Genomic DNA, 25452 nt, shown 5'->3' with positions numbered 1-25452 from the left:
ACAGTTTGAAAATTGGTTGAAAATTGAGCAAGTTATGGTTATTTAAAAGTACATGCACCATTTAAACACACTGTTACGAGTGAGTGAGCTGCCTGTGACAAGGTGGCCGCAAGTTGCGGACGGCGACCTCCATTGGCCAACAGCGCACACAAGACATCTACCGTGCGTCTCAATCAGCTCCCGAGTTCACTAGTCAGGGCACTGATCAGGACTCAAGTCAATGGGCTGCCAGAATAAGTCCGGCTGCCAGAATGAATTGAAAACACAGCACATCACAATCTACTGCGCTCATAATGATACATCCACGGATTTTGGATAAAGATTGAATAAATAATACTTCTTTGTATAGAAATTTGACTCAAACATATGAGAATCTATCAATATTTCTCCACATCTGCACACATTTGAAGTAAAAGCCCTGAGGGAAGTTGTTTTGTCAAGAGTCTTCCTGACAACCACAGAGGAGTTTTTTTTATAAATGGGAGCAAATGACGCGCATATTACAATCAAAAGGTAGCGACGCCGATGATCATTATTCATAACTCCTGGCACATATTAACACATTACGGTCACTATAAGACTTTGAGAATAAAACAGAGGTAAAAAAATTTAACTTTATTCTTAGATCTTTTTAATGATGTATAGTTTGTCAAGATAATTACATCTGATAGTCAATTTGAGCTAATTTAAGCAAAGAGAGCTTCCTCGTGAACGTTAAGAGGTTGTTTATTATGTGTCAAACAAGCTTTTGCTGTGCTCAATGTATATGTTTTGCTGTGCTCAATGTATATCATTGGTCCTTGGGTGTCATGATGCCATTTCATGTGGGGTCTATTAAGCGATATGGCTTGATGTTAGTTGAGGTTTGTGTTATTTTTCATCTGGACTGTATATGCATTCATCCAAAAAAAAATTTGATTTAAATTTAATTCTAATAAAAAAAAAAAGAAAAGGAAATGCTTTAAAAAAATTGTATTGCTTCAGAAGACTTATCACACTGTAAAAAATTATTTGAAAAAAAAGTTACCTGGTTGCCTTAAAATTTTGAGTTCATTGAAATTGAAATTTTGAGTTAATACAATGAATATTTTTTGAGATTCGACAACCTTTATTAAAATATTATTAAAATATTTTTTTAAGCATATTGGGAAATTTGTTTGGAGTTTTATTTCTGATGATGCAGTGAAACATGCCAAATAGTGCTATTTTCATGATTTATCCATTTTTTTATGTGGTTCAGATACAAAAATATTTTGAGTTTCTATTTATTAAACAAATTTCCTTCATTGTATCAACTAACATTTTTTATTTCAATAAACTCAAAATTTTAAGGCAACCAGGTTACTTACTTTTTTAAGTTAAACCAACAAAAAACAACCAACATTTTTTACAGTGCATTTGTGCTGAAAGACATTTCTGGTCAAAATTACATTTCCAAAAATAGCAATTCATCCAAACATTTAAATTGAAGAACAACATTTTAAATAACTGTTCAAAACGTTATCATTTGCATTTTGCACAAAACAAAATCCCATTGATTTGTTCAATGTTAATTTTACTTACTCATAGTATTGTAGCCATGTTGCTGCCATTGCACCTTCCATGTCTTTGCTCTAAAAAGATTAAAAGGCATGGTAACAATCTGTTAGTGTGAGTTTCAAGTGAGAAAATGTAATGAGGAACAAATAACGGTCTAAAATGTTAACTAACGTTAGCTAAACAGGATCTAAAATGCTCCTCAAGTCAATTTGTTTACCGGAGCTGCGGCTGCATTAGTCAAATTAACTAGTATCGCATATGACTCGATATAATGATTAACAATACGTTTAAAATGGTTGTAATATAAGGAATGGGTGAGTTTACATTAACGTTACTTTTTGCTTGGTTAGATACTGTGGCGTGAGAGTGATATGGAAAGATGGCCAGCCATCTCAAAACCCAGCATTTATTTGTGTCTGACTGTGAGAAAGCACAACAAAGATACCGTAGTTTCGGGGCCTTTATTTACCTGAACTGCAGATGGGAACCAGCTTTTATTTGAAGCAGGCTTTTATTAGGGGCAGGCCTATATTTCTAATTCCATCTGTTTAAAATATAACTGCTTTAAGTAAACCATTTTCAATTTAAAGTGATCGTTCCAGTGGACAAATATCATTGATTTATTTAAGAAACATTTGCAAAAATACCACCATACAACAACATAATACGCATTTTTTGTAACTGTGCGAGTTGAACGATGAACGAGTTCTCGACGAGAACTCATTATAGGCATTTTTAAATAAACATCCATGTTTAATCAAATAAATAAATGAATCACTGGCAAAATAAATAATTTTGGTGAAATGTGACCCTGTCTGTGAAAACCCTCCTAAAGTCATTTTTTCTACATAAAATCATGTAAAGAACATTCTGTTAAAATATTACCTTGATATCTCTAATATTAACTGAGTATGGCTATGTTAAATATTTGCTGAATTTCGGGCTCAGAAAATCATGTTTCCCTTTCAGTCGGTCACGTTCAACGTATGTCGGACTTAGACCGACGAATGTGGATCACTTCTGGGAGCCCCTATCAGCTTCGAGATATAGAAAACGGGCCAATGAACATTGGCTTGCGTGCTTTGCATATCTCACCCCGCCCCGCTGCGCGGGTACAAAGCGGAAGCGATCGCCACGCACTGTTGTCATTCACTTCGGAGCCGAACGGTGTTGATGAAGCACCTGACTGCCTTCTATCTAGCAAGAGAGAGAGAGAGAGAGAGAGAGAGAGAAAGTGAAAGCGTGTGCCGGGGGAAATTGCTCATGTTGGTCAGACGGCACAAGACAGTGTGACCGCGATCTCACAGCTGCCGAGAGAGCTGCTTTTTTCAAACTGAGCAAATTGCACTACACACACACACACACACACACACACACACACACACACACACACACACACACACACACACACACACACCACACAGTTGGTTCGGTGGGCGTGTTCCTTTTTCTGGTGAGAGCAGAAAACAGGCTGCACACAAAACCTGTTATTCTGCCGCGGTCGATCCCTGGGTGCTTCAACACCTAAAAGAGCAAATTTTCCTCACAAAAAGAGCTACACGGGTGACGTGCCGTCCTTTTCAGGATGTATTTCCACCCGTGCGTTTCTGGATGCGGTTGTTCCCTATCGCCTACTGATGGTCACAAGCACTGTATCAAGTGCCTGGGGTTAGAACACGCTGAGGCGGCGTTTGTGAATAGTTCATGTTCTCACTGAGGGAACATGACTATCTCAGCGCTTAGGTCGAGACTCGCCTACCTCCGGGAAGGTGGAGTCCCCCTACCCACAGCTCGATTTAGGTATATTCCTGCCCAGCAGAATAGACCTACTTTGAAGGTTTGGCTGGGGTGATCAGAGGATCATGGTTAGGGCAAACCCGTCGAGTGAGCCTTCGTGGGACCCTAATCCCTCACAAGCGCCCCACATGCGCGGCCGACGGTGTCTTTTGGGGCACCGCGGATGAGCAGATGTCGATTGCTGCATCAGAGGGGGAGTTTCAGTCCTCTGGGGATGAAGATTCGGCTGTACTGCCTCCCTCTGGGAGAGTGGCAACGGTCGAGTCGGACCCGGAGTTGACGGCTATGCTTTCCCAGGCTGCCGAAAAGGTCGGGCTTGAGTGGAACCCTCCACCACGTCCCGAACCTTCTAGGTTGGACGATTGGTTTCTCGGGGAGGGCCGCGCTGGTTCTCACCGTCGCACCCCGTAGCCTTTCTTCTCGGAGGTGCATGAGGAGCTGACTAGGTCGTGCAAAACACCGTTTAGCGCCCGTGGGCAACCTAGTTGCTCCTCCCTCCTCACTACCCTTGACGGCGGGCAGGCCAGGGGGTGGAGCCGTCGCCGTAACTGTGTCCGACGTCCGCCTCTAGCTGGCGCGGGGACCCGAAGCTCCCGTCCAGGGCCTGTAGAGTCTCTTCCGGTCTGACCGCGAAGGCCTACAGGGCCTGTGGCCAGGCCGCGTCCGCCCTGCATGCCATGGCATTGCTTCAGTTGCATCAAGCACAGGCACTGATGGACATGCACAAGGGTAGTCCTGGCCCAGAGCTCCTCCGGGAGCTCCGGACGGCGACAGACCTCGCCCTATGGGCGACGAAAACCGCCACCCGTACTATTGGCCAGGCAAAGTCCACTGTGGTGGTCCAGGAGCGGCATCTCTGGCTCAACCTGGCTGATATGAAGGAGACCGATAAGACCCAGTTCCTGGACTCCCCTATTTCGTTGGCTGGGTTGTTCGGCGACGCGCACCACTTCCTCTCCCCAGAGGAGGGCCAGTGGTCTCCATTGTGACAATTACATATGTTCAATCATGATGCTTTCATGCCTTGTCACCCTCAGGCGCCTTTCCAATCGCGTGCGGCACACCCACAGGCGGCCTCCCCACTGTACCGCGCCCCCTCAGTGGAAGCAGGTAAGTATTGCCACGCGCACGCAGACCCCACCACGGGCCACCTCCGCGCCGTCCTGGTCGGGTCCCTGCATGCCGCTGCGCTGCCCCGCGGCGGGTACGTCTGTGGTGCCGTTAGTCCCGCTGGTGCAGTCGCTGGGGGCCTGGCTAGCTCTCCCCAGCCCGTCCCGCTGGCTCATCCGCACCATCAGACTCGGCTATGCAACTCAGTTCGCCCGGCGTCCCCTCAAGCTCAGGGGTGCTCACTTCACCTCTGTGTTGAAGAAGCGCGGTCTGCATTGGTCTCAAATTGGTGCAGCGATCGACCTGAAGGACGTGTACATGTCTCGGTTCTCCCACGACACAGACCGTTTCTACGCTCTGTGGTCAACGGACAAGCATATCAGTATGAGGTCCCACCCTTCGGGCTTATAGTGCTCAAGAGTTAGAGTTGTTCGCAGTTTGTCCTAACCTGAGCCGCGTCAAGATGCCGCTCCAGGGCAAGCACGTTCTGGTCCGTACGGACAGCACTGCAGTTGTAGCGTACATCAACAAACAGGGAGGTCTACGCTCCTGTCGCATGACACAACTCACTCGCCACCTCCTGTTATGGAGTCTGAAGTATCTGAGGTCACTTCGTGCCACTCACATCCGGGCCGGCTCAATTGTGCGGCCAACAAGCCCCCACGGCAGCCAGTGGAGAGTGGAGACTCCATCCCCAGGCGGTCCAGCTAATTTGGGATCTCTTCAGGGCCGTACAGGTAGACCTGTTTGCCGCCCCGGACATGGCCCATCGCCAGTGGTTTTATTCCCTGACCAAGGGGACCCTCGGCATGGATGCGCTGGCACACAGCTGGCCCCGGGGCCTACGCAAACATGCGTTTTCCCAGTTTGCCTTCTTGCACAGACACTGTGCAAGGTCAGGGAGGATGAGGAGCAGGTCCTGTTGGTGGCGCCATACTGGCCCAACAGGACATGGTTCTTGGAACTAGTGCTCCTTGGAACAGAACCTCCTTGGCCCATTCCTCTGAGGAAGGACCTCCTGACTCAGAGACGGGTCACCCTCTGGCACCCGCGTCCAGACCTCTGGAAATTCCATGTCTGGTCCCGGGATGGGACGCGGAGGGTCTAGGTGGCCTGCCACAGGCTGTGGCAGACACCATCACTTCCACTAGAGCTCCCTCTACGAGGCACCTCTATGCGTTAAAGTGGAACCTGTTCGTCGACTGGTGCTCTTCTCACCTAGAAGACTCCCGAAGGTGTTTGGTCAGGGCCGTGCTTTCCTTTCTACAAGATGGGTTGGAGAGAAGGCTGTCCCCCTCCACCCTCAAGGTGTATGTGGCCGCAATCAATGCCCATCACAAACTAGTAGAAGGTAAGTCTTTGGGGAAGCACGACCTGATCGTCAGGCTCCTGAGGAGCGCGAGGAGATTTCAGTCGTTCCCCCTCTATACCCTCTTGTGACCTGTCTCTGGTGCTCATTGCACTTCAGAGACCTCCCTTTGAGACTTTGCAGTCAGTGGAGTTAAAAATTCTATCTCTAAAGACGGTACTCCTGACTGCATTGGCCTCTATCAAGAGGGTAGGGGACCTGTAGGCATTTTTCGGTCGACGAATCGTGCCTGGAATTCGGGCCGGACTCCTCTCACGTAATCCTGAGACCCTGGCCTGGATACGTGCCCAAGGTTCCCACCACTCCCTTCCGGGACCAGGTGGTGAACCTGCAAGCGCTGCCTTCGGAGGAGGCAGACCCAGCCCTGGCTTTTCTCTATCCTGTCCGAGCACTTTGGACGTATGTGGACAGAACGCAAAGCTTTAGGACCTCAGAGCAGCTCTTCGTCTGTTACAGAGGACAGCAGAAGAGGAAGGCTGTCTCCAAGCATAGGATGGCCCACTGGATAGTGGATGCCATTGTCTTGGCTTATGAGTCCCAGGATGTGCCCTGCCATCTCGGGATTAGAGCCCACTCCACCAGGGGTGTAGCCTCTTCCTGGGCGCTGGCTCGTGGCACCTCGCTGACAGATATTTGTAGAGCTGCGGGCTGGGCGTCACCTAACACGATCGCTTTTATAGCCTACGTGTAGAACCGGTATCTTCCCGTGTACTCACTTCTCATAGTCGGTAGCACCGAAGGGCCTGATCTATTGTCGGCTTGCTGCACCACTTCCTTCCTCATGGAACGGATACGTGCGCTTATATGCTCCAGTCGAGTTCCCCAGAATGGCGAACCCTGTGGAGTCCTCTGCAACCCTCGGCAGTCAGACGTGGCGGAGCGTCTAACGGCAGGTCTAACACTCGTATGCAGTGTGGAACTTGTGTTAGGCTGGGTTCCATATGTAGTGACCCCCACGGCAGTCCCATATATGTATTCTCCACGGTACGGCTCCCTACAGCGAGCCTGTGTCTTTCCCTTGGCAGAGCCGCTCTGCCGTCTCAGTGTGGTGACTGTCCCCCGCCCAACAGGGCCGGGGCCACCCCTGGGACTCCCGTATGTAGTACTGCCCACGGTCAGTCCATATGTGTAATTTCCACGTTATCTTCCTTCGGGAGAGTGTGGCTTCCGCAGTGGCCTCCAGGGGCACGCTTTCCCAGCCTATTTCCAGTAATCCACTGATTGGGTCATGTGGGATGGCAGTGTGACTCTCCCTGCAGGAAATTCCCCGCCTGTTGAGACGGGGTCCGAGGGACTCCCGCAGTGTGCTGGAAGTCGTTGTAACTCTTATCTACACTGTTAAATATAACTTACTCATCATCATAGTGTTTAATATAGCCTATCAAGTTAAATTTGACATCACTAGCTTTTAATCTAAATAATTACCACGCGTTAGCTTTTCGCTAGCCTGGTAGCTTTCCATCCCGGCATCCGGGTCTCCTGTTTTCTGAGTTCATTAGACAACTGTGGTGAGTTGGATTATTAAATAAACTCCATCAAACAACTGTGGTAAGTTGTGGATTCATCAACAAATACGGTAAGCCATGTCTTCTCCTGTCATTTTCACTTGCACTGCATGCTACATCTTTAGCATATTTAGCTCCGTTGGCGAACAGGGCTTCACATATGATAAATGTAAGGAATTAATCAGGCTGACGGAGAAGATTTCAGATTTAGAGACACGCATCCAAGATTTATGTGAGAGTAGTGAGAATGTAACAGCTTTAGATACTGCTTTGGATGCAACTAGCTTAGTGAACACTCATTGTTTGGTTCCGGCTGAGCCCGCGCAGCAGGGCTGGGTGACGATGAGAAAGCATCGTCGCGGATCAAAAAACCACTCTTCTGTTCCGATTAGAACATCAAACAGGTTCTCCCCACTCAGTGATGCACCCACTGAGGATCCTGTTGAAAGTGCCCTAGTTATTGGCAATTCTATTACACGGAACGTGAAAATAGAGACACCAGCCACCATAGTCACATGTTTACCGGGAGCCAGAGCGCCTGACATCAAAGCAAATTTAAAAGTGCTGGCTAAAGCTTATCGTAAATTCTCTAAGATTATTATTCACGTTGGCACTAATGATGTTCGACTTCGCCAATCGGAAATCACCAAAATTAACATTAAAAAGGTGTGTAAACTCGCAAGTACGATGTCAAAGGCTGCATTTTTCTCTGGTCCCCTCCCTGCTAAAAGGAGTGATGAAATAGTTAGCAGATTATCATCACTCAATGGCTGGTTGTCTAAGTGGTGTCTGCAAAATAATATAAGGTTCATAGACAATTGGAAAAGTTTTTGGGGCAGACCTGACCTGTTGAAGATGACATTCATCCCTCCTGGGCTGGTGCTGCTCTTCTCTCTATTAATTTGGCAAATAGACTTAGACAGAGCTAAACCTTGACTTACTGGGGCCCAGGTCAGGAAGCAGACAAACTGGCTGAACCAACCGTCTGCTAGCTGTCTCACATCACCAAAGTCAGCTAAATACCAGCACACAGAGACTCTTTCACCTAGATATTATCATATAGAGACTATGTCTGTTCCCCGAATTAGTAAATACAAAAAAAAAAACATCAAAACCATTTAAAAGTAAAAATTTAATTGATGTCCAACAAATGATGAACAACAGATATAATTCGGATGAACAATTGATAAAGCTTGGGTTGCTGAATATTCGATCCCTTTCTCCAAAAACGCTTATTGTTAATTATATGATTATAGATCATAACTTAGATGTGCTGTGTTTGACAGAAACCTGGCTAAAACCTGACGACTACATTACTTTAAATGAGTGCACCACCCAAGATTATTGTTATAAACATGAACCACGTTTGAAAGGTAAAGGGGGAGGTGTTGCTGTAATTTATAATAATATTTTCAGTATTACTTAGAAGTCTAGTGTGGCAAGGGGGGCGTGGTTCAGCGAGGTCTGCAGCGGGAGAGAGAGCCGCGGGACGAGCGGTAAGTGAGTGGGTTGGACACAGATTGGTAACACCTGTATCTCGTTTCAGTAATGGGCGCGGAGAGAGTACAAAACGCCCGGAGAAACGGAAGCAGGGGAGAGAGAGGACTGCTGACGCTCCACACACATCCCAGAGACATTGAATGAGACCCGGAAGTGAAAAGACCCGGAAGTGAACAAGAGTTTGAATGAAAGTCACACGCGATCGTGTGCACACTGTATTTTGAGTTTGTTATAATAAAAGAGACGTCAGCAGTCCAGCCGACCCCCTTGTCCTCTTCCTTCCTTATCTACGAACTTACTACATCTAGTTTCAAATTTGGTGCTTTATGTAACATTGTGTAGTGTAAATGATAAATCCTGTTTGACATTTGTGCTGGCTACTGTATACAGGCCACCAGGGCACAATACAGACTTTATCAAAGAATTTGCTGGTTTTGTTGTGATGTTGCAACAGAAACTATTGACTCTCTCTTTACTAGCACTTTAGACATAGTTGCTCCCCGGCGCTTAAAGAAGATAAAAACAAATAATCCAACGCCGTGGTACAACGAGCACACCCGGGCCCTTAAAACAGCAGCCAGAAAAATGGAGCGCAGCTGGAAGAAAACAAAACTGGAGGTTTTTCGCAATTTGTGGAAAGAGAGCATGATTGCATATAGAAAGGCCATAAAAACTGCTAGATCTGTTTATTTCTCAACTCTTTTAGAAGAAAACAAACAGAATCCTAGGTATTTATTCGATACAGTGGCTAAATTAACAAAAATAAAGCTTAAACTTCTGATGTTTGTAAACAACACAGCAGTAATGACTTTATGAACTTCTTTACTAGTAAGATTGATAATATTAGGAATAAAATTATAACCATGCAGCCGTCTACTACAGTATCACTTCAGACAAAGCATTGTAGTGTCACTGAGGAAAAACTACCCTCATTCACTGCTATAGGAGGAGAAGAATTGGCTAAACTTGTTAAATCATCAAAATCAACAACATGTATGCTTGATCCTATACCGACTAGGCTACTAAAAGAGATCCAGAGGTCATAGATCCTCTGCTTATTATAATTAATTCATCCTTGACATTAGGATATGTACCGAAAACTTTTAAGTTGGCTATAATAAAACCACTTATTAAAAAAACGCAACTTGATCCTAAATAATTAGTTATTTACAGGCCAATCTCGAATCTACTGTTTCTATCAAAAATACTAGAAAAGTTCCTGGTATGAATGGTATATGTGAGGATTTCCAGTCAGGATTTAGACCGTATCATAGTACTGAGACTGCTCTAATTAGAGTTACAAATGATTTACTCTTATCGTCTGATCGTGTTTGTATCTCTCTATTAGTGTTACGATCTTAGCGCTGCATTGGATACTATCGATCACAATTTTCTTCTGAATAGAATCGAAAATTATGTTGGCATTAGTGGAACTGCATTGGCATGGTTTAAATCATACTTATCTGACCGTTATCAGTTTGTAGCAGTAAATGAAGAGATGGGGTACCGGTTCAGTATGGGGTACCGCAAGGCTCAGTGTTAGGACCGTTGCTTTTCACCCTGTATATGCTACCACTGGAAGATATTAGGAAGCATGGTGTTAGTTTTCATTGTTATGCTGACGATACCCAGCTCTATATTTCCTCACGCCCGGACGAAACTTACCAATTCACAAGATTAACGGAATGCATAGCTGATATCAAATTTGGATGAATAGTAATTTCCTGCAACTTAATTCAGATAAAACTGAATTTTTTATTTTGGACAGAAAAGCTCCACAAGTAGTAACCTAGAATACTGTCTAACACTTGATGACTGCTCTGTCAAGCCCTCGTCGTCAGTGAGGAACCTGGGTGTGCTCTTTGATACCAATCTTTCATTTGAAAGCCACGTTTCTAGCATCTGTAAAACCGCATTCTAGCATCTTAAAAATATATCTAAATTACGGCACATGCTTTCAATGCAAAATGCTGAACAGTTAGTACATGCGTTCATGAGCTCAAAGCTAGATTATTGTAATGCTCTACTGGGTGGTTGCCCTGCTCGCTTAATAAACAAACTCCAGCTAGTCCAAAACGCAGCAGCTCGAGTTCTTACTAGAACCAGGAAGTATGATCGTATTAGTCCAGTTCTGTCAACACTGCACTGGCTCCCTATTAAACATTGCATACATTTTAAAATCTTGCTTATTACTTACAAAGCACTAAATGGTTTAGCTCCCCAGTACTTAAGCGAGCTCTTAACACATTATACTCCATCACGTCTATTGCAGTCTCAAAACTCTGGCCAGTTGATAATACCTAGAATATCTAAATCAACTGCAGGCGGTCAATCCTTTTCCTATTTAGCACCTAAACTCTGGAACAGTCTTCCTAGCATTGTTCGGGAAGCAGACACACTTTGTCAGTTTAAATCTAGACTAAAAACACATCTCTTTACTATGACATACACAGGTCAGCCGGAACCGGGAACACTTCCCATAACACCTGATGTACTTACATCATAAAAAGAGTGGCAGCTACGCTAATGTTAGTCTCTCTGTTTATCCCGAGGTTTATCCCGGATCCGGGCTGTGTCTGGATCGGATGGTGGACCTGCGCCTGGACATGACCAAAGCATCCTGGGGCCCTATCTTTCACTCAGCGCAATTGACTATGTACACCGACGCATGTGTCATTCCTATTTTGCACCCGTGCAAAGCGTGCTTTTCCCTCCACAGAAGCACGTCGCTAAACTAGTCAATGAACTTGCGCTCCCTGGGCAGTTCAGTGCAAAAAAAAGGAGGCATGTTCCGGCGCAAACAATCCCTGGTGCTATTTTGCTGATCCATTAAACAATTGCGCCACTGACCAGAAAAAAAATTAGTCTAAAGTCAGTGGAGCATTGTTCATTATGCTATTTTAAAGGCTATTTTAATCCTAAATAAACCCGTCTCTTGCGTGATACCCTGACATTTTGAATAATCCGATCTAATATGATTTCTGACCTGTAAGGTTGCCAGAATAATAATCATACACCGTGTGTTAATAGGCCAGAGGAGAACTGGCACCCCGACTGAGTCTTGTTTCTCCCAAGGTTTATTTTTCTCCATCATGCCCTGATGGAGTTTTGGTTTCTTGCCACTGTCGCCTTTGGCTTGGCTTGCTCAGTTGGGGATGCTAAAGTTATGATCAAAGTTATTCAACTAGTTCTACAGATAAAATTTATGAATTAGGTTTTAATTAATTCTATAAACTATAATACGGATCTGTCAACATTGTCGCTATACAGTCTTGTTCAAAATAATAGCAGTACAATGTGACTAACCAGAATAATCAAGGTTTTTAGTATATTTTTTATTGCTACGTGGCAAACAAGTTACCAGTAGGTTCAGTAGATTGTCAGAAAACAAACAAGACCCAGCATTCATGATATGCACGCTCTTAAGGCTGTGCAATTGGGCAATTAGTTGAAAGGGGTGTGTTCAAAAAAATAGCAGTGTCTACCTTTGACTGTACAAACTCAAAACTATTTTGTACAAACTTTTTTTTTTCTGGGATTTAGCAATCCTGTGAATCACTAAACTAATATTTAGTTGTATGACCACAGTTTTTTTAAAACTGCTTGACATCTGTGTGGCATGGAGTCAACCAACTTGTGGCACCTCTCAGCTGTCTTTCCACTCCATGATTATTTAACAACATTCCACAATTCATTCACATTTCTTGGTTTTGCTTCAGAAACAGCATTTTTGATATCACCCCACAAGTTCTCAATTGGATTAAGGTCTGGAGATTGGGCTGGCCACTCCATAACATTAATTTTGTTGGTTTGGAACCAAGACTTTGCCCGTTTACTAGTGTGTTTTGGGTTATTGTCTTGTTGAAACAACCCTTTCAAGGGCATGTCCTCTTCAGCATAGGGAAACATGACCTCTTCAAGTATTTTAACATATGCAAACTGATCCATGATCCCTGGTATGCGATAAATAGGCCCAACACCATAGTAGAAGAAAGATGCCCATATCATGATGCTTGCACCTCCATGCTTCAATGTCTTCACTGTGTACTGTGGCTTGAATTCAGAGTTTGGGGGTCGTCTCACAAACTGCCTGTGGCCCTTGGACCCAAAAAGAACAATTTTACTCTCATCAGTCCACAAAATGTTCCTCCATTTCTCTTTAGGCCAGTTGATGTGTTCTTTGGCAAATTGTAACCTCTTCTGCACATGCCTTTTTTTTAACAGAGGGACTTTGCGGGGGATTCTTGAAAATAGATTAGCTTCACACAGACGTCTTCTAACTGTCACAGTACTTACAGGTAACTCCAGACTGTCTTTGATCATCCTGGAGGTGATCATTGGCTGAGCCTTTGCCATTCTGGTTATTCTTCTATCCATTTTGATGGTTGTCTTCCGTTTTCTTCCACGTCTCTCTGGTTTTGCTCTCCATTTTAAGGCATTGGAGATCATTTTAGCTGAACAGCCTATCATTTTTTGCACCTCTTTATAGGTTTTCCCCTCTCTAATCAACTTTTTAATCAAAGTACGCTGTTCTTCTGAACAATGTCTTGAACGACCCATTTTCCTCAGCTTTCAAATGCATGTTCAACAAGTGTTGGCTTCATCCTTAAATAGGGGCCACCTGATTCACACCTGTTTCTTCACAAAATTGATGACCTTAGTGATTGAATGCCACACTGCTATTTTTTTGAACACACCCCTTTCAACTAATTCAACTAATTGCCCAATTGCACAGCCTTAAGAGCGTGCATATCATGAATGCTGGGTCTCATTTGTTTTCTGAGAATCTACTGAACCTACTGGTAACTTGTTTGCCACGTAGCAATAAAAAAATATACGAAAAACCTTGATTATTCTGGTTAGTCACATTGTACTGCTATTATTTTGAACAAGACTGTATGATAAATTAAAATAAGCTGATAACATCACTGTTTTCTCCAGAACGACTGTACAGACAAATCTAATTTTGATGCAATATTATCCTGTTTGACACTTTGAAGCTGCTTTGACACAATCGTGATTGTAAAAGCGCTATATAAATAAAGTTGATTGATTGATTGATTGATTGATTGTACCCGCGCAGCGGGTGGTGTGCGATATGCAAAGCAGGCACCCCAATGTTCATTGGCCCGTTTTCTAAATCTCAAAGCTGATAGGGGCTCCCAGAAGTGATCCCAATTCGTCGGTCTAAGTCCAACGTACGTCTCCTTTCCCTCCTTCAGGGAACGAGGGTTACAAATGTAAACGAGACGTTTTGAGAAATTTCAATATAAACACAAGCTTATTTTTAAAACTGCAACACATTTGATGCATAATTATCCTGAATATGAGCCATATACCACATTAAAATATATCACATTAAAGCTGAGATTCTCCCATTTTCAATGATATATGACACATTTATGGGAAAATTCTTAAAGTTTTGTAAAACAGGCCTATTTATTGAATGTTGCAATTTGTTTGAATGTTGCAAAAACATTCAAACAAATTGGGGGTACAAGAGCTTGATTGTAGCAACAATTACAAAGTCAATTAATTGAAATTATTTGTATAACTTTATTAATAAAACTAAATATCCAAGGAAAAAGTCATTAATATATAAAACAATTAATATATTACATTTCAGTAGAAAATCTCTAACTTAAATTATGTTACTGGGCTACATTAAGTACAGTACTGCAGTAAAAATAAAGAGAAGGATAGTTCACCCGAAAATGAAAATTCTGTCATCTTTTATTTACCCTCATGTACCCTCAACCTGCACTTTCTTCAATAAACCTGGTTATATCATTATTCGGGGTAATTCCACCGAGATTAATATCGGAAAAGCTGTTTAAGTAATCAGCTATTTTCTGCTCGCGTTTAAGTGCTGCCATGTCAAATACCCTAGATAACTTATGCTGTGTTCCAGTTCGTTTTAATCATGCCCTTCACTCGCAAACTTCCCTCCGTCGCGTTCACTCGGATGTGCGTCATTGCTTACGTTGCATGAGTGCCCACTACTGGCGGAAACTTTGCAATGGACTGAACTGGAACGCCCTAAGCCCTTGATCACTTGGAATCCACTATGGAGTTGAGTTATTATTATTTTTTTCCTTTACAAAATTGTTTAATGCAGCATTCTATATGTATATGGATGTGTTTGGGTTGTTTTAAATGTTTTTAAAAATATCATAGAGTTGTTTGTGGTGGGGTAAATTAAACGCGATATGTGGTGATGTCACAATCGTGTTGCATTGTGGTATATGAAGCTGCCTGTGAAGTGTACATATGAAGTAGACTTGCTCACTCGGTCAAAATCGAGGGAACAAGGGTCTGTCCATATAAACTTCTCTTGTCCACTTCACGAAGTGGAACGCACTTCAAAATGGCGGCAGAGATTCCCCCAAGGGGAAGTGCTTAGGGAAGTTTGCAAGTGCGTGTCTTGAAGTGGAGTGGAACGCAGCAATAATTCATTAATCCAGTGTTTCCCAACCTTTTTTCAGTCATGGCGCCCTTTGAAAATGTTCTAAATTTTGTGGCACCCCCTCGCATAGGTTACGCTAGGGGTGTAACGGTACAGATTGCTCACGATTCTGTTTTAGGTTTTATGTTCCCAGTTTCAGGTTCACGGTTTCTGTATGGTTCGGTATTTGCTATGTTCATGGAAAAAAAGAACTACTGTCAAATAAAAATAAAGAAAAGAACAAATAACTTAAATCCAAGCAGCAGCACAAATAATTGCTATTGAGCAAAGATAATAAAATAATGTTTATTTCTTTTATTTTTAGGTAGGTCTAACATTAGTTTATAGGTAAATAAATTGAATAAAGTAATTGTGGCAAGGGGGGCATGGTTCAGCGAGGTCTGCAGCGGGAGAGAGAGCCTCGGGACGAGCGGTAAGTGTATCTTGTTCCAGTAATGGGCGTGGGGAGAGGATAAAACGCCTGTGGAAATGGAAGCCAGAAAGAGAGAAAGAGTCGGACTGTTGATGCGACACCCAGACCCTGAGTTTACCCGGAAGCGCTGTGAACCGGAAGTGAACGTTGTTTATGAGTTTGACTGAAAGCACACGCTGAGTGTGACACTGAGTTTGATACGAAAATAAAGAGAAGCATCAACAGTCCAGCCGACCCCCGTGTCCTCTTCCTTCCACACACACGAACTTGTTACAGTAATCAAATGAAAAATTACTGCATATTTAACTGTTTAAATTTAATATTAATCCTTATTAAACTTACAAAATCTATTCAATCAATAGCAGTGAGTGGTTCCTTATCTTCTTTGACAGACAGCAGTAAAGGCTACTGCCCCTTTAAGACCCAGGGGTATCGCTTTCTCGACAGTATGTTAACTTAAGGCATATTCAGACTATGTCTGCTTGGACACTCATCAAGATGGACATGTTGACATAGGCTACTTCTTGTGTGAGTTTGTCCGTTCAAGCGCAAGACTTGAAAGAGAACTCAATATACTTGCGCGCTGAGACGTGCATGTGCATGCTTTCGGATGACCGCACAGAGACAAAATTTCTCACATCGCGATCACCATGTGAGATCGGTAACACTTTACTTGAAGGGGTGTGCATAAGACTGACATGACACCTTCATAATCATGACACGTGTCAAGAATATGAAGGAGTTTTTATGCATGTTTATGACAACTGTCATTAAGTGTCATTCGCTTAATTATGTCATTTTTAATGCAATGATGACATTTCGGAGTTGTCTTTGTTATGACAACTTGACATAAACCAATACATCATAACCTGTCAGTGTCTTTGTCATGACAACTTGACATTACCAAGACAACATAACCTGTCATAAACATGACATAACAGATTATCAAATTTAAGAAACTTACTTAGCTTATAGGGTTAACCTTAAACTGTTATATGGTTGGTTTTGATGTTGACTGAGGCCATTATAATGTCATACTTTTTTTTTTCAGTGGCAAAAGTTTAATTTGTCATTAAAATGTAATTAGGTGTTAATACGCTGTCAAATTATTTTTTAATAACAGCATCATTAATATTTTTCAGTTCACAATGTTTTATTTTATTTTTTAAGTTTCCTCCACCAGCTTCAACAGAAGGTTAGATAATAGACAATTTCAAATGTCTTAAAAATATGAAAAGGAGTTCGAGAAATAAAATAAGTAATTTAATTTTTAAGACCTGCCCTCTCACAGAACTGACTCTTAAAAACACAAGGCATGAATTTATACACAGGTGACCAACACCAATTAACGCAAAAAGGGGAAAACACGTACACAAATAATGGCCATTACACAAAATAAACATATATATATCAACATCATATACACACATAAACAAACACAAAAAAATAACACTTTGTCAAATGACTTCACTTTATAAATTATCTTCCGATGTATAAAAATAAGAGAAATAGTCTTTAGAGCCCCACCCCGGACTGAACAATGAATGGTTGCGGCTAGAGTCTAGGCCAGAACATTATATATAGGGCCAACGTTTCCGCCCGAACCCCTTTTGACGGTGCACCAGCACACGAGACTCCACCATAACAAACCGAATGGTAAGAATAAACTCAAACTATTCGTTAAAGAGTGAGCGAAAGTTTAAATAAAGTATATTAAACCCAAAATAACGTTGTTGTGAATTGTTTTTACTTACTGCAAACTAAATTGACATTAAACACCTAAACAAACTAACCTGACTGAGGCTCTGTCAACAACTGTTACAGCGTACACATTACCAGTGGTGCCACCATAGGCATCATCATATAGGTGTATATGTCTATGCCACTCTATCATTTTGAGTTATATTAATAGTTTTTAATGACTCTGTACGATTTCCTCTATGATGCCATATTTCAGGTCAAGCTAAATATTCATGACACTGTTATAAAATAATTTGACAGAGTATTGACACTTAATGACATGTTAATGACAAATTCAACTTGTACCACTGTAGTTTAGGTCAAGAAATATATTTATGACAATGTTATGAAATAACTTGACACAGTATTGACACTTAATGACATGTTAATGACAAATTCAACTTGTACTACTGTAGTTTAGGTCAAGAAATATATGCATGACAATGTTATGAAATAATTTGACAGAGTATTGACACTTAATGACATGTTAATGACAAATTCAACTTGTACCACTGTAGTTTAGGTCAAGAAATATATGCATGACAATGTTATGAAATAATTTGACAGAGTATTGACACTTAATGACATGTTAATGACAAATTCAACTTGTACCACTGTAGTTTAGGTCAAGAAATATATTCATGACAATGTTATAAAATATTTTGACAGAGTATTGACACTTAATGACATGTAAATGACAAATTAAATTTATAAAAAAAATCATGACATTATAATAGCCTAATGACAGCCAACGTCAAAACCAACCACATGACAGTTTAATAATAATAATAATAATAATAATAATAATAATAGATTTTATTTATAACACACTTTTCATTCTGAAGAATCTCAAAGTGCAACAAAGGGAAAAAATAACAATACATGAATAACAAGTAAAAATTACATCTCAACATCATGCCGGACGCTGATGACGCTAGCCTGGTGCAAACTTCAGCCACCATGCAGTTCAAGCCCGAGGAAGACCACCAGTGAGCAGCCGACACCCAGAAGAGAGAGCAGCCGCAGCGAGCAACATCAAATTTCCTTCAAACCAAAACCAACCACAAATTCAAACAAAAACAGAAGAGAAGCGGTGAAAAAATGCAAACAACGTCCTCTCAGTGGCTGCCAGCAATCAGCAACAGTCCCAATAGTAGCTCTGTTAGACTAGTCACAAACATAAGAAAAAATATAATAAAATCTAAATTTAATAGTAAAGTTAACATGATTTGTGGGTGGAGAAGTGGCGAACAGACAACGCCAGCATCCTCTCCCCCACGTTGCCTAGCAACTAATGTAATGTAAACCCAAAAAGCTAAGTAGTTTCTTAAATTTGATAATTAATCTGCTATGTCATTTCATATCTGTTTATGACAGGTTATGTTGTCTTGGTAATGTCAAGTTGTCATGACAAAGACACTGACAGGTTATGATGTATTGGTTTATGTCAAGTTGTCATAACAAAGACAACTCCAAAATGTCATCATTGCATTAAAAATGACATAATTAAGCGAATGACACTTAATGACAGTTGTCATAAACATGCATAAAACTCCTTCATATTCATGACACGTGTCATGTCATGATTATGAAGGTGTCATGTTAGTCTTATGCACACCCCTTCAAGTAAAGTGTTACCACAAAGGGTACTAAGAAAGACCGTTTGCCCACGTTTTTCTTTTATTATCGCTGTTGTTGTAATGTATAACTGAGGAGCCAGCACGTGTATCCATCGACAGAAACATACATAAAGCATTATTTTCAAGTTACAACCTATATTAAAGATGCAACATCAGATGTGAGACGAAACCGCGATGCAAAGTGCGTGCTGAAACCTTTTACACGGCACCCGGCGCACCTTGGTTGGGAAACACTGCATTAATCTGACACACCACCATCCACAACTTGTTTTAAAAAGACACATAGCAGGCCTAATATGACTTTAAATTAATATGGTTATTATTGGCACAATGTTTATTTACAAAACAAAGAAGAAAATATTAAAATATTGGCGATGACACGAAAATATCTCGCCAGACATCTGAACCCGACTTAAGTCGCGATGACCTGATTGCCGCTCGTGCCGACTGATATTAATGTCTTTCTCTTCCTAATGGTAAAAAAATAAGTTCCTGAACTGAATAACATACAAATCAGCTGGTGTTGTTGCGCTGAAAACCCCTTGAGATGATTTAAATTGATGTTTAGGGAGCCCGCATCCGATATTTTGTTTAATGCAAAATTATAAAGTGTAGTGTCAATAAAATCACTAATTTCAGTATTTATAATGTTATGAATTAAAAATTGAGTATTGTATCTCAAACCCCTTGGTATAATTTATAATTTACAGCAATAAACACAAATTACCTATTTTTGTCATTTTTATGACTATGGCACTTTGACGATCAAAATCTCATAATTAAATTTTGCGACTTTAGCCGGGGCTTCACAGACGGGATCACAAATGTACTTAAATAAATATCATCACCTGTGTACATTAGTCCACTTCTTCTTGATGCTTTTTCCTGTTGGTTTATAGAACAATCATTCCGAGTCGCCCTCTGTCATTTCAAAGTTTTGCACAAGGGCGAGCACATCAAGTATAAATGCCTCGTCCGTTTGGGAAGGAGCGCGCGCAGTCAGTGGAGGCTCGCGCAGCGGAGACAGGCGAAAGTATAAACAAGGCGTGAGATGCGGAGCTGAGCTTCGAGGCTTGAGTGCAACCACCTTAAGACATAAAAGAGATGAGAGGCTGATATTAGGTGCGTCTTAATCAGCTCCCTAGTTCAGTAGTCAGGGCACTGAACAGGACATACCGGTAAGTCAATGGACTAGGGAGCTGATTAAGATGCGTGCGAGGAAGGAGTGAGGGCGTAAGAGCCTGGAGGCGGAGCCAGGGGCTTCAGACTTCCTGGGATTGGGGACTCCCAGCAGCTCCGAGGGGTAGCCGCGCCACTGAGAGGAGGCTAAGGTGAAGATGAGGGGCTGATGGGAGGAAGCGATGACTGGTCTGTAGGAGTGGCAGAAGACTGAAGAGGAGACTGAAGACAACAGATACTGGTAACATGACTATGGCTGTAGATGGCAGTTCGGAGAGTTGGTGGGAAAGCGAGGATGGGTAGGGTTAACAAGACTGATGATGAAGGTTCAGATGAGATGAGGGGGCACAGAAAATTGGTCTCTCCACACGAAAACAAACTGTCCATAATGTTCCAACCGTACTCACTCTCAGTGGCGGGAGGGTGGGCAGTACTCGTCTCCATTCCCTCGAACTCCCTCAGTGATGGAAGGGTCAGTCGGCTCGCATACCTGGTCAGACGAATTCCCCTCAGGCTTCGGTGAGATGTCCGGCTCTGACATCGCTGCCGAGGTCTTCTCTCCTTCTGCAGTTGGCACGTCCTGCCATTCCTCGCAGCAAGGTGGTACTGGGCTGGTTCCTGGATCAGGAGTGGGGCTGGTGGCATCCACGACGGTGAATGGTGAGTTTCAGGAAGCCAGCACCCACTCTACATACGATGAAAGGCTCCCTCGAGGACCCTTCTCGAACAACAGGCAGTAGTCCGGGAAGGTGGTCTGATGGGCGCCTTCTCCCTGCTCAAGGCACATGCGCTTGACCGCTGGATGGTCCTTGGTGCAAGCGGGGTGGGGGTGGGGGAGAACATAACGGTGATACAGATGATAGTTAATTAGACACAGCAGGACTAAACTAAAATAATGAGGGATGATGGTGGCATCAGAGTACAATGAACATTTTTTGAGATTCGACAACCTTTATTAAAATATTATTCAAATATTTTGTAAAAATATTGGGTAATTGTGTGTGTTTTATTTTTGATGACGCAGCGAAACATGCCAAATTGTGCTATTTTAATAATCTATCAAATTTTTTATGTGGTTTATATACAATAATATTTTGAATTTCTATTTATTAAACAAATTTCCTTCATTGTATCAACTAAATTTTTTATTTTCAATAAACTCAAAATTTTAAGGCAACCAGGTTACTTATTTAAACCAACAAAAAACAACATTTTTTTTACAGTATATATAGGACATTTTAATTATTTGAATGTTGATTCGCAGGTTGTGTGAGCTCATGGCCATGTGAACAGGCCATTTCAATCTATCTTCCATCCAATAGCAGTGAAAAAAAAATCACAAATAACATTGTAGTAAAGTTCGTTGTGTATGGAAGGAAGAAGACAGGGGTCGGCTTTGACTGGGACTCGCTTTCTTTATTCAGTCTTTCAAAATAAATAATAAACACACATTCAGTGTGGTATCTCAGGTTCTCCACGATATGGATCACTCCTTTGCACGTTCAGTCTCTGTATATCACTCAGTTTCTCCGGTAAGCACACGCAAAGTCCCAGTCCAACTCTCTCTCCCAGCTCTCTCCCGGCCGCGGCTTAAATGCGCTCTCTCCCTGCCAATTACTGCAATCAGAAACAGGTGTTCGTCATCTGTGCTTGACCTACTTACCTGCCGCTCCGCTCTGAGCTCGCGCTGCAGACCTCGCAGAACCACGCCCCCTTTGCCACATACCCCCACCGCCCGACTCAGGCCGGGGAGCCATCCGGCCTGCAGCCTCCCCCCCCCTCCCCTCCCCGCCTACAGGAGAGGAAGTCAGCCGCAGCCATCTGAACACCCGGCCTGTGGATCACCTTGAACTTAAAAGGCTGTAACGCTAGATACCAACGGGTGATCCGCGCATTGGTATCCTTCATGCGGTGGAGCCACTGCAAGGGCGCGTGATCCGAACAGAGGGTGAACTCCCGCCCCAGGAGGTAATAGCGAAGGGTGAGGACGGCCCACCTGATGGCCAAACACTCCTTCTCTATGGTGCTGTAAATCGTCTCTCTCTTAGAGAGCTTTCGACTGATGTACAGCACCGGCCGTTCCTCCCCCTCCACCTCCTGGGACAGGACCGCGCCCAGCCCCCTGTCCGAGGCGTCAGTCTGCAGAGAAAAAGGGAAAGAAAAGTTAGGAGCTTGTAGGAGCGGCCCACCACACAGAGCCACCTTTAACTGAGTGAAAGCCTGCTGGCACTGCTCCGTCCACCGAACTGTATCTGGTTCTTCCTTTTTAGTTAGATCAGTCAGCGGGCTGGCGAGGTCCGAATAATTAGGTACAAACCTCCTATAATATCCCGCCAGCCCCAGGAACTGTCTAACCTCCTTTTTGGTCTTGGGTCTTGGGCAGGCCGCAACCGCTGCGGTCTTATTAATTTGGGGACGCACCTGCCCATGACCCAAGTGGAAGCCCAGATATCTTACTTCCACCCGCCCAATTGCACACTTCTTCGGGTTGGCCGTGAGCCCCGCCCTTCTCAGCGACCTGAGGACTGCTCGCAAATGCTGCATATGACGCTGCCAGTCACCACTATAAATGATATCATCCAGATAGGCAGCGGCATATGCAGCATGCGGCCGAAGAATTCGGTCCATCAGACGCTGAAAAGTCGCAGGTGCCCCGAACAGCCCGAAAGGAAGCGTAACGAATTGGTGTAATCCAAACGTCTTTGGTTACTGGAGACAAGGGGATCTGCCAGTAACCCTTTGTCAAGTCCAGTGTCAAATAAAAATGAGCAGTACCTAGCCGATCAAGCAATCCGTCAATCCGTGGCATGGGATATGCATCAAATTTCGACACCACGTTGACTTTTCTGTAATCCACGCAGAAACGGACCGAGCCGTCAGGTTTTGGAACCAAAACGATCGGGCTCGCCCAGTCACTGTTGGATTCTTCTATAACCCCCATCTCTAACATTGCCTCTAATTCTGCCTGAACCACTTTTTTCTTGTGTTCAGGCAATCTATATGGTCGGCTGCGTACAACCACGCCCGGCTCGGTCTCAACGTAGTGTTGGATGAGGTCTGTCCGACCCGGTAGGGGCGAGAACACGTCGGTAAAATCCGCCTGTAATTGTTTGAGGTCTATGAGCTGGGAGGGTGAGAGGTGATCTCCCCCCGGGACCAGAGCGGGAGATTGTGACTTTTGAACCGCCTCTGGTCCGAGATCATCCTCTCCACTCACTACCGTCGCCAGCATCACAGCCTCTGCCTCAACCCATTTTTTTAATAAATTGAGGTGGTATATCTGACGTGCCCCGTCCCTGTCGAATCGAATTACCTCATAGTTCAGATCCCCTACTTGTCGTGTGACCTCAAACGGTCCTTGCCACTTGGCGAGTAATTTGGAACTCGAGGTGGGGAGTAATAGAAGTACTTTCTCTCCCGGTGAAAATTGTCGTAATCTAGCCCCTTTGTTGTACAGCTGTCTTTGTTTGTCTTGAGCCTGTAACAAATTCTCCATTGAAAGCCGCCCCAGCGTGTGGAGTTTTGTTCTCAGGTCTAACCCAAACTGAATTTCGTTTTTACTAGCGGATGGTCCGTCCTCCCAAGCTTCCCTAATGACATCCAAAACCCCTCGGGGTTGGCGGCCATAGAGAAGCTCGAAGGGGGAAAACCCTGTGGAGGCTTGGGGGACCTCGCGGACAGCGAACAAGAGAGGTTCTAGCCATTTGTCCCAATTTTTGGCGTCTTCGTGAACAAACTTACGAATCATTTTTTCAACGTGCGATTAAATCTTTCTACCAGCCCGTCTGTTTGTGGGTGATAGACGCTGGTCCGAATAGATTTAATGCCCAATAATTCGTAAAGTTCGCGGATTGTCCGTGACATGAACGCCGTGCCTTGATCGGTGAGAATCTCTTTTGGGATTCCCACCCGGGAGATTAGGGAGAACAGTGCACTCGCAACACTTTTCGCCGAAATGTTACGCAGTGGCACTGCCTCGGGATATCGTGTTGCATAATCCACTAGGACTAATGCAAAGCGATGTCCGTGGGCTGACCGCTCTAATGGCCCGATGAGGTCCATACCAATTCTTTCGAAGGGGACCTGCATCAACGGGAGGGGGCACAATGGTGTTTTTGGTTGGGCCGGTGGGTTTACCAACTGACATTCATGACAAGACGCACACCACCGGCGTACATTCTCGTGAATGCCCGGCCAAAAGAATCGGGCCATGAGGCGGTTTAGTGTTGCTGTTTGCCCTAAATGCCCGGCCATCGGATTGTGATGAGCCGCCTGGAAAAGCATTTCCCGACGGCTTTTAGGAATTAACAACTGGGTTGTAGTCTGTTTTGTCTGGGCATCTTGGGTCACCCGATACAACCTGTCCTTTATCAGAGTAAAATAAGGAAAGGTGAGCGGTTGATCAGGACGGAGGGGATGGCCGTCGATGGCACAGCCTTCCGAAAACACTGGCGTTTCTGGAGCGCTCGGTTCCCCCGGATCAGTGCCCAGTGGTCTCGGTTCCACCTCCCCCGCCTGCGCGACCGCCACCTTCCCTTTCTCTTTTTTCCCCCAAGAGGCATCCACACACAAACATCCCAATAATTTATTAAAACCTGGCCAATTTGTCCCCAAAATCAGTGGATGCCGGAGGTGCTGGTTAACGGCCACCTCAACTCTATGTTTTTGACCCCTGAATAGAAAATCCATCGGGACTAAAGGGTATTCTCTCACCTCCCCGTGCACACACCTCACCATAACCATGCGGCGCTTATCCCATGCCCCGGATTGAATCAGGCTTTGGTGTATGGAGGTCTGGTTACAACCTGAATCCACCAAAGCTTGATAAGTACCCCTCTTGATACTCACGGGTATTTGGTACAGGCCAGCCTGATCGGGGGCGGCGTGTGGTGCGTCGGGGATCCGGACCAGTGTCCCCACCTCAATCCTCGGACACTGATCAATAAACTGTCCGGGGTCCCCGCAACGCCAGCACGCCGGCCCAGGTTTCCCCGCGGCCCTAGTGGCTGGCAGTGGGGTCATGAATTGGCGTGGAGAGAGCGGGTGCCGGGAAGCCGGCAGACCGGGATCCTGAGCTCCTCCCCCTCCTCTCGCTGACGGCTGGTACCCGACGGCTGGATCGACTGGAGCTCCCGATCTCCACCGTGGAGCCGGCCGGGGCGTCAGCGTTCTGCGTGACCTGGGTAGAGGGACAG

The 25452-nt window shown here is 44.0% G+C and overlaps 1 long non-coding RNA gene and 1 pseudogene across 1 annotated transcript in view; one reads left to right on the top strand and one right to left on the bottom strand.

The window, feature by feature from the left end:
- Positions 1-20872, bottom strand: part of LOC137074038 (uncharacterized) — a 43235-nt gene extending 22363 nt beyond the window's left edge. Inside the window, exons 1-3 of the long non-coding RNA XR_010904880.1 lie at positions 20255-20872; positions 19927-20165; positions 1564-1613 (exon numbers count right to left, since the gene is read on the bottom strand). This is a non-coding gene — a long non-coding RNA (uncharacterized lncRNA). The remainder of the gene's footprint in view (positions 1-1563; positions 1614-19926; positions 20166-20254) is intronic.
- LOC137074037 (uncharacterized) lies at positions 5747-8249 on the top strand (annotated as a pseudogene).
- Positions 20873-25452: the final 4580 nt, after the last annotated feature.

Source organism: Pseudorasbora parva, chromosome 4 (genome assembly GCF_024679245.1).
Source record: "Pseudorasbora parva isolate DD20220531a chromosome 4, ASM2467924v1, whole genome shotgun sequence".
In the NCBI taxonomy this organism is placed as follows: Eukaryota; Metazoa; Chordata; class Actinopteri; order Cypriniformes; family Gobionidae; genus Pseudorasbora; species Pseudorasbora parva.
The sequence above is the reverse complement of the archived record's forward strand: the minus strand, read 5'-3'. Positions and strand labels throughout refer to the sequence as shown.